The sequence below is a fragment of the Eretmochelys imbricata genome, chromosome 22 (assembly GCF_965152235.1).
Source record: "Eretmochelys imbricata isolate rEreImb1 chromosome 22, rEreImb1.hap1, whole genome shotgun sequence".
Taxonomy (NCBI): domain Eukaryota; kingdom Metazoa; phylum Chordata; order Testudines; family Cheloniidae; genus Eretmochelys; species Eretmochelys imbricata.
In genome coordinates, this window is record NC_135593.1 from 951,188 (window position 1) to 959,245 (window position 8,058).

General features: G+C 48.6%; 2 non-coding genes across 2 annotated transcripts; both read right to left on the reverse strand.

The window, feature by feature from the left end:
- Positions 1-2,272: 2,272 nt before the first annotated feature.
- TRNAS-UGA (transfer RNA serine (anticodon UGA)) lies at positions 2,273-2,354 on the reverse strand. Its single transcript has one exon. It is a non-coding gene; the product is annotated as a tRNA-Ser (tRNA).
- A 5,464-nt stretch (positions 2,355-7,818) lies between these two features.
- TRNAS-CGA (transfer RNA serine (anticodon CGA)) lies at positions 7,819-7,900 on the reverse strand. The gene has a single exon. It is a non-coding gene; the product is annotated as a tRNA-Ser (tRNA).
- Positions 7,901-8,058: the final 158 nt, after the last annotated feature.

Consider the following 8,058-nt stretch of genomic DNA (forward strand, 5'->3'; position numbering starts at 1 on the left):
GTCCCCTAATCATTTTTGTTGCCCTCCGTTGGACTCCTTCCAATTTTTCCACATCCTTCTTGTAGTGTGGGGCCCAAAACTGGACACAGAACTCCAGATGAGGCCTCACCAATGAGAAATAGAGGGGAACGATCATGTCCCTCGATCTGCCGGCAATGCCCCTACTTATACATCCCAAAATGCCATTGGCCTTCTTGGCAACAAGGGCCCAGTGTTGACTCATATCCAGCTTCTCGTCCACTGTAACCCCTAGGTCCTTTTCTGCAGAACTGCTGCCTAGCCATTTGGTCCCTAGTCTGTAGCGGTGCATGGGATTCTTCCGTCCTCAGTGCGGGACTCTGCACTTGTCCTTGTTGAACCTCATCAGATTTCTTTTGGCCCAATCCTCCAATTTGTCTAGGGCCCTCTGTATCCTACCCCTACCCTCCAGCGTATCTACCTCTCCTCCCAGTTTAGTGTCATCTGCAAACTTGCTGAGGGTGCAATCCACACCATCCTCCAGATCATTTATGAAGATATTGAACAAAACTGGCCCCAGGACCGACCCTTGGGGCACTCCACTTGACATCGGCTGCCAAATAGACATGGAGCCATTGATCACTACCCGTTGAGCCCGACAATCTAGCCAACTTTCTATCCACCTTATTGTCCTTTCATCCAGCCCTTACTTCTTTAACTTGCTGGCAAGAATATTGTGGGAGACCGTGTCAAAAGCTTTGCTAAATTCAAGGAACAACACGTCCACTGCTTTCCCCTCATCCACAGAGCTAGTATTTCAATGGGACGGGTTGGGGATGTGAGGATGTGACCGTTCGCTTCCCAGTTTATGGCTGCCCCTGCAGCTTAGCCAAAGGCCTTAGCCTAAGAACCCAGCCTCAGACTCTCCTGGGGAGAGAAGGCCCGCACACAGGCACATTGTGATTTTGATTCTTTGTTTTGTACCCCGTAACTAGCTAAGTGATGAAAACACACAGTAAAAATACACTGTGATAAAAAAAAGCCTGTACTCTTAAAGTATAGGCTTTACAGGCAGGCCTGAATATCTCTATTCTAACAAGGATCTTTGGGAAATTAGCCTTTGCTGACAAGGTTTGTCTCTGTTCCTATTTCACCTTCCGGTGTTATGGAGAGGGATCTTTGGCATATTTTTGCGAGCTTAATAACTATCTCCGAAACTTTATTTACTCAAACTTCAAAATTGGTGTCACCTGATTTTTGCATCTCCCTGTGAAAAAACAGCGGACACGTGGGGCTTTCTACAGGGCGTCATGATGCTAAAGTTGGGGAATTCAATCGCTGTACTTGTGTGTGGGGGGGTTGCTTCTTTACAGCTGACTCAGAGCTTCCAGCCTCAGGCTGCCCCTGCCTCACTGCCAGGCACACCGGGCTGTTAGCTGCACCCACTGTCCTTGCCAGGGGTCCCTGCTGAACCCTGTGGGTGACTCTGCAGGTGGAGAAGGGGCTGTGTAGCAATGTAGAGCAGGTGCAGGAAGGAGCCGGGGTCACTATTCAAATGCTGAATTGCACAATTTTCCAAAGTTGGGAGTGTCCAAAACCAATTCTAACGGGAAGGCGAATGCAGAGCAGTTACACTGGAGGGGCCCAGACCTGCAGTGGGGGCACAGTGGAAATTAATAATGGGAAGATCATTTGTTAAATTAGTCGTCACTGACAAGATTTGTCTCTGTTTCTATTTCAAGTTATGGTGTTATTTAGAGGAATTGGTACATATTTTTACTGTAGTAATTAAACCGTTAATTTTATTTAATCAAGCCAAAAACTTTGCGTCACTTATTTTTTCTCTCTCCTAGCAGGAATGAATTGAATTTTGTGACATTCTGGAAAGTGCAAAGAGATTAACTGTGGGGAATTCAGTCTCTGTGTTTGTGAGCTGATGTTTTCCTCTCACAGGTCAGTGATTGCATGGAAATCCTAAGAGGGATCTAAGGGCTGGTGTATGCTGGGCACTTAACTGGCAGAGCTACGTGTCTCAGGGTGTGAAAAATCCACACCCCCAAACCAATATAGTTAAGCTGACCTAAGCCCTGGTTAGATAGAGCTAAATAGAAGGAAAAATTGTTCCATCAATGTAACTATTACAGCAATGGGAAAACCCCTCCACTCGCTGTAGCAACTTTCTACTCCAAAGTGCTATCGCAGTGTCACAGCAGTGTTTTAAGAAGTGTAGACAACCTCAGAGTGAGACCAGATCTGGCTCCAGTTCACATGCTGCGGCACTAAGGTTGCAGTAGTCATAACATTCTTGTTCTTCCATCGTTGGCAGGATTTGAACCTGCGTGGGGTAACCCCAATGGAATTCAAGTCCATTGCCTTAACCACTCGGCCACAACTACGTGATGTATGGCTATTTCACTACACTATGATTCAGTTCTCACAGAATTGTCACTTCAAATTGCTCAGATCCACTTCCCCAGCACACTCATGGGTGTGCATTAGTGTAAGTGTGTCCATGGCTGAACAGCGAGAAGTCCCGCCCGTTTCCCTTCCGGCTGGAGCACAATGAGAGTGTGTTTGAGTTAATGACATTGCTGTAGATCATTTTTCATTCCCTAAAATGACAATTCAGACAGTCCCTTTCCTATTCATATCTCCAGCACATCATTCCAATAGCAGGGGTCAGGATTTCTCTGGGGGCATGGACATTTTTCAGGGGATTGGTGCATGAACTCTGCCTTGCATTCCATCCTTGATGTTTCATGGACTAACAAGAGCAGCATAAAGAAAGAGCCGAGCCAATATTTCCCTGTCAGGGATGCAGGTGGCCACATCCCCTCTGTCTGACCATTGCTATTGCAGGAGAGAAGGGTTCACTGGAGTTGAATGCCCTGGCTCAGACAAGACACATAGGGAGGTTTTGCTGTTCATGGATCTGTGCAAAGGAAATTGTGTCTCTGTGTTTTCCCCAGTGACTCCTACATCCCACCCCCAACATCTGCTGCATGAACGAGGATGGGTCATTCAGAAAATCATCTTGTTTGGATGTGAAGATGTGAAAAGATGGGAAAATTGACCGTTCTTCCTAGTTTAAATTCTGTAACTTCTACATTGGACAATAATACTCAGCTCTTCACTGGCCGTATGAGGTCCGGGGCTGGGGAAGGAATGTGTTCGGAGACATGACTCAGCATGACAGACTCAGGGTTCTGGATCCAACCCAGCCAGCAAAGCACTGACACATGGAAAGGAGGTGTCCATGGATCCCATTCGCCACCACCGCACAATGGGAGCTGATGTTCAGTTCCACCATGTCTCCGAAGTCCTTTCCGGAGTCACTGTCTCCTGAACATCCCATTGGGGCGGCTCACCCCGCACAGTGATATCCTGCTCCGGCTACAGATTGCATGGCAGCTCCACAGTCCAGATCCCCAGTGGGATTTAGTGGTCTGCCGTATGAGAGACAATAACTCCACCGGAGAACCACAAATGTTCAAACTATAAAAAAGTGACCTCTCCATTGTAGGCCACACTCACTGCTGGGGACCGACACCGGGATAGGGCTGACACTCAGAGGAGCTCTGCGCTTCTGGTCTCCATGGAATTATTTGGGCATTAAATCTATCAGGATGACGGGTTCGAGTTACCTGTGCCCTGTTCCTTTAAGGCATTGGAGCAATGCTGGGGAGATTGAAAGGCACGGAGCTGGGGAGCAGTGTGTGCTCCAAGGAAAGTTGTTGTGCTCTGGTGACACAGAGTGGGTGTGGAGGTTTTGTAAGCCGTGGGGTTTGTATACAGATAAAGTTTACTAACCCACAGATTCAAAGCTGTTCCTGCTCTGGGCTAAACAGGGCAGTCTTTGCTGAGAGTGTAGCTCATTAGGTAAATATTTGCCTGCAGGGCAATGGGTTCCTAGTTCAAATCCAACTCCTTTTAAAAACTTTTTCAAATGAAAATCGATTTCCAGACCCATCTCCAGTGTGTTCAGGAGTCCGCTGAATGGGGATGCTTGAAATGAATGAAAACACTCAGCAGTTCCCCTTGCGAATGTAGAAAACCAGCAGAGCTGTCCAGCAGCTGAAATCCGCTCCAGTCCTCACGTCTCCAAGAGGGACACTCTGTATTTGGGGCATGTGTGACACCTCTGGGATGATGACAGGTGAAAAAATGCTGGATTCAATGACAGCTGAGACCACAGGAGGGGAAGGTGAATGGCAGCACCGCACAGGGTCATAACACTCAGACCCGGGGCTTCACTGTCGCTACCCCTGTGTTTGCCATCATTTATATCCTAAGAAACACACCCTTCCCCCTCCCCCACACACTGTCATACCCAACCTTTTCCCCTGGAGCCCACCCCAGCCCTGCCCTACCCCTCTCCCACACACACACCATGGTACACAGCCTCTCCGTGACTCACCCAGGTCGGGACTTGCCTCTGCATCACCCCAACAGGGGAGCAGAGAGCCTGAAGGGCCACAGGAGACAGATGGAGATCGGCCGGAATAGAAAAGACTTCAATTTGCTTCTTCAGAGTCTCATTAACCTCACCCAGGAGAAGTTCCAGCACCGGGTGGGCTCAAAGCACCAACCTTCCCCTCAGCAGCGGAAGGTTGGAACCAGCTCGATCACACAGAAGGAGGCTCCCCACCTCTACTGCTGCTGCCCTGCAGCCTTTCCTATGCATTTGTTTTAGGTAATGCAACCCCCTCGCCCCCAATCCATCCATGGAACAATGAGAGTGGGGACTAACTGTGGGTTCCAGTGGTGCAGTGGGTTAGCCCACATTACCTAGAGAGCTGTGCTGTGTAGAGTGATGTTTAGGTTATGAGTTCAAACCTCAACCGGAACACCAACTTTCTTTAAGTGAGTGGCTTCTGCTAATCATTTTGCCCTGCGGAAAATACAATTCAAACCCAGCAGACACCGAGGTCCCTTCCTTTACCGAGTGCAAGGCAGATTCCACACATCCACAAGGCTCCGCTCTCCACCCGCCACCTGTGTCAGGAGGGGTAAAGCCGAGCCCAGAGCTCTGCCCATCCTGTGATTCTTCACGCCATGACTCCTCCTCAATCCTTGATCCCCAAACCACCTTTGTGCACTCTTCTGTTTTGTGCTCTTTGTTTACGAGTTGTTCTCTCTTGGGACTGACAGAGGCCAGACAGAAATCCATCTTCTCCAACCCATCCTCATCCAAGTCTAAGATATTGCAGCCAGTATAGGTAAGCCAGACAAGGTGGATTGCTTTATCTTTTGTTTTATGTGAATTTTCCCTGTGTTAAGAAGGAGGTTTATTCCTGTTTTCTGTAACTTTAAGGTTTTGCCCAGAGGGGAATCCTCTGTGTTTTGAATCTGAATACCCTGTAAAGTATTTTCCATCCTGATTTTACAGAGATGATTTTTATCTTCCTTTTTTTCAAAAAATCCTTCTTTTAAGAACCTGAGTGATTTTTCCATTGTTCTCAGATCCAGGGGTTTGGGTCTTTGATGATTTTGTAACCAATTGGTAAGGATATTATTCTCAAGCCTACCCAGGAAAGGGGGTATGTAGGGCTTGGGGGGATATTTTGGGGGAAGACATCTCCAAGTGGGCTCTTTCCCTGGTCTTTGTTTAAAACCCTGGGTGTTGGAAGCATACCGTTCAAGGACAACGCAAAGTTTGTACCTTGGGGAAGTTTTTAACCTAAGCTGGTAAGAATAAGCTTAGGGGGTCTTTCATGCAGGTCCCCAAGTCTGTACCCTAGATTTCAGAGTGGGGAAGGAACCCTGACAGCTAGAATGGATGCACCTGGAGCTCATGCCCTAGCTTTTGTGATGCCCAACCCCCAGCTCCTTCCCAGCATTGGCCTGAGCGGCCAAGAAGAGGTTTCAGTCCTGAAGAAAGCAGGACTTTCAGCACAAAGGGAAAACTGCACAAGCCCATCAGCGAAGGGACTTGCGCCCTCAATTGCCTGATTGAAAGTCAGACGCCTTATCCATTAGACCACAAGATAAAAGCCTTTCCAAGCACTTCTTTCGAAAAGGTGGACACTGTGTTTCTTGGGTCAGCTATTGAGGGGGGCAGAGACTCTCTGGGCACAAGAAGTCGAGTTCCCAGTGAGACGTGAGACTTAATTCTATGGAGCCAGATGCAGGACTTTGGAAAGGAGGCTTAGGCATGGGGGGATTGGGGTGCAGCAGGCGGGCCGGCTGTCTAGGTGTCCTGAGGTGCAGGAGGGAGGAAGAGGAGGCGGAATCGGCAGTGGGCGTGGAGAAATAGAGGACGCGGAGAGGCGTTCAGCAAGCCTGGCCAGCTCTGTCCATAGACCATCAGGCTCTTAATGGGAAGGGCCAGGGTTCAAGCCACGGTGCAGGCATTCAGCTCTTGAGTGCCAGGAGCCAAATCGTTCCTGGTGCTGTCTAGAGCCATGGTTGGGAAAGGGAGGCTGAGACTTGTACACCCTGTTCTGTGGCAGGGATCCTGGTAGCTCAGACTCAGGGAAGGCTTCTGTACTCAGAGGTGCTGACTTTGAGACTTCCTGGGGCTAGCTTGATCCCTGCCCCCACCCCTGTCCAGTCTCTTGCCATGCTGCCCTATTTCTTCCTCTCCCCAGTCCTCCCTCATGCCTGATCACTGGCAGGGGGGAGAAGCTGAAGGAGAAGAGGAGGAGCTTGTGGGCCAGGCCTGCTAGCAGGTTGGAGGTGCTGGTGGGGATCTGGCTGCCAGTGGGCGCTGAGCACCTGCTTTTTTATTTCTGTTTGTGCTGCAGCCCCATAGCACCCAGGGAGTCGGCGCCTCTGGCTGCACTGACGGCTCCTTTCACACTCTAGAGGGAGGAACAGAACCAGGGTTATGGCTGATCTATGGGGCAGGGGGCGTTAGGTGAGTGGCAGAGGCTTCAGGTGCTGAGAGTTTGCCTGACACCTCAGGGGCACAGTGTGAGGTGGTGTCCCAGGGATCTCTATGAAAGGAGCAGAACAGGATTTACTTGGGGTGGGGAGAGAATTGAGAGCATCTCAGGGGTTGTAGAAAGTATAGGCCGGGTTAGAGACTGGCTGTCAGAAATATAAAGGGAAGGGTAAACCCCTTTAAAATTCCTCCTGGCCAGAGGAAAAATCCTTTCACCTGTAAAAGGTTAAGAAGCTAGGATCACCTCGCTGGCACCTGACCAAAATGACCAATGAGGAGACAAGAGGCTTTCAAAAGCTGGGAGGAGGGAGAAAAACAAAGGGTCTGTGTCTGTCTGGGTGATGCTTTTGCCGGGGACAGAACAGGAATGGAGTCTTAGAACTTAGTAAGTAATCTAGTTAGATATGCGTTAGGTTATGATTTCTTTAAATGGCTGAGAAAATAAGCTGTGCTGAATAGAATGGATATTCCTGTCTGTGTGTCTTTTTGTAACTTAAGGTTTTGCCTCGAGGGATTCGCTATATTTTGAATCTAATTACCCTGTAAGGTATTTACCATCCTGATTTTACAGAGGTGATTCTTTTTTACTGTTTCTTCTATTAAAATTCTTCTTTTCAAGAACTGAATGTTTTTTTCATGGTTCTTAAGATCCAAGGGTTTGGGTCTGTGGTCACCTATGCAAATTGGTGACGATTTTTACCAAACCTATCCCAGGAAGTGGGGTGCAAGGGTTGGGAGGATTTTGGGGGGAAAGACATTTCCAAACAACGCTTTCCTAATAAAATAAACCTGGATAAATGTTTGGTGGTGGCAGTGGAAGTCAAAGGGCAAAGAGTAAAATAGTTTATACCTTGGGGAAGTTTTAACCTAAGCTGGTAAAAGTAAGCTTAGGAGGTTTTCATGCAGGTCCCCACATCTGTACCCTAGAGTTCAGAGTGGGGAAGGAACCTTGACACTGGCTAAAACACAGGCCTCGCTGTGAGCAGGATTCGAACCTGCGCAGGGGAACCCTATTGGATTTCGACTCCAACGCCTTAACCACTCAGCCATCACAGCTGCAAGCACACTAGTGCTTCAATGCCACAGAAACTGGTAAATAATCTCAATGCCCAGGCTTGACGTCATCTGAAATACAGAATTCCCACAGCAAACCTGGCTCTGAAAGCACAGGGGGGATTTGGGGTTTGTTCTCTTTGCTTTGCCATGTGCAGTCG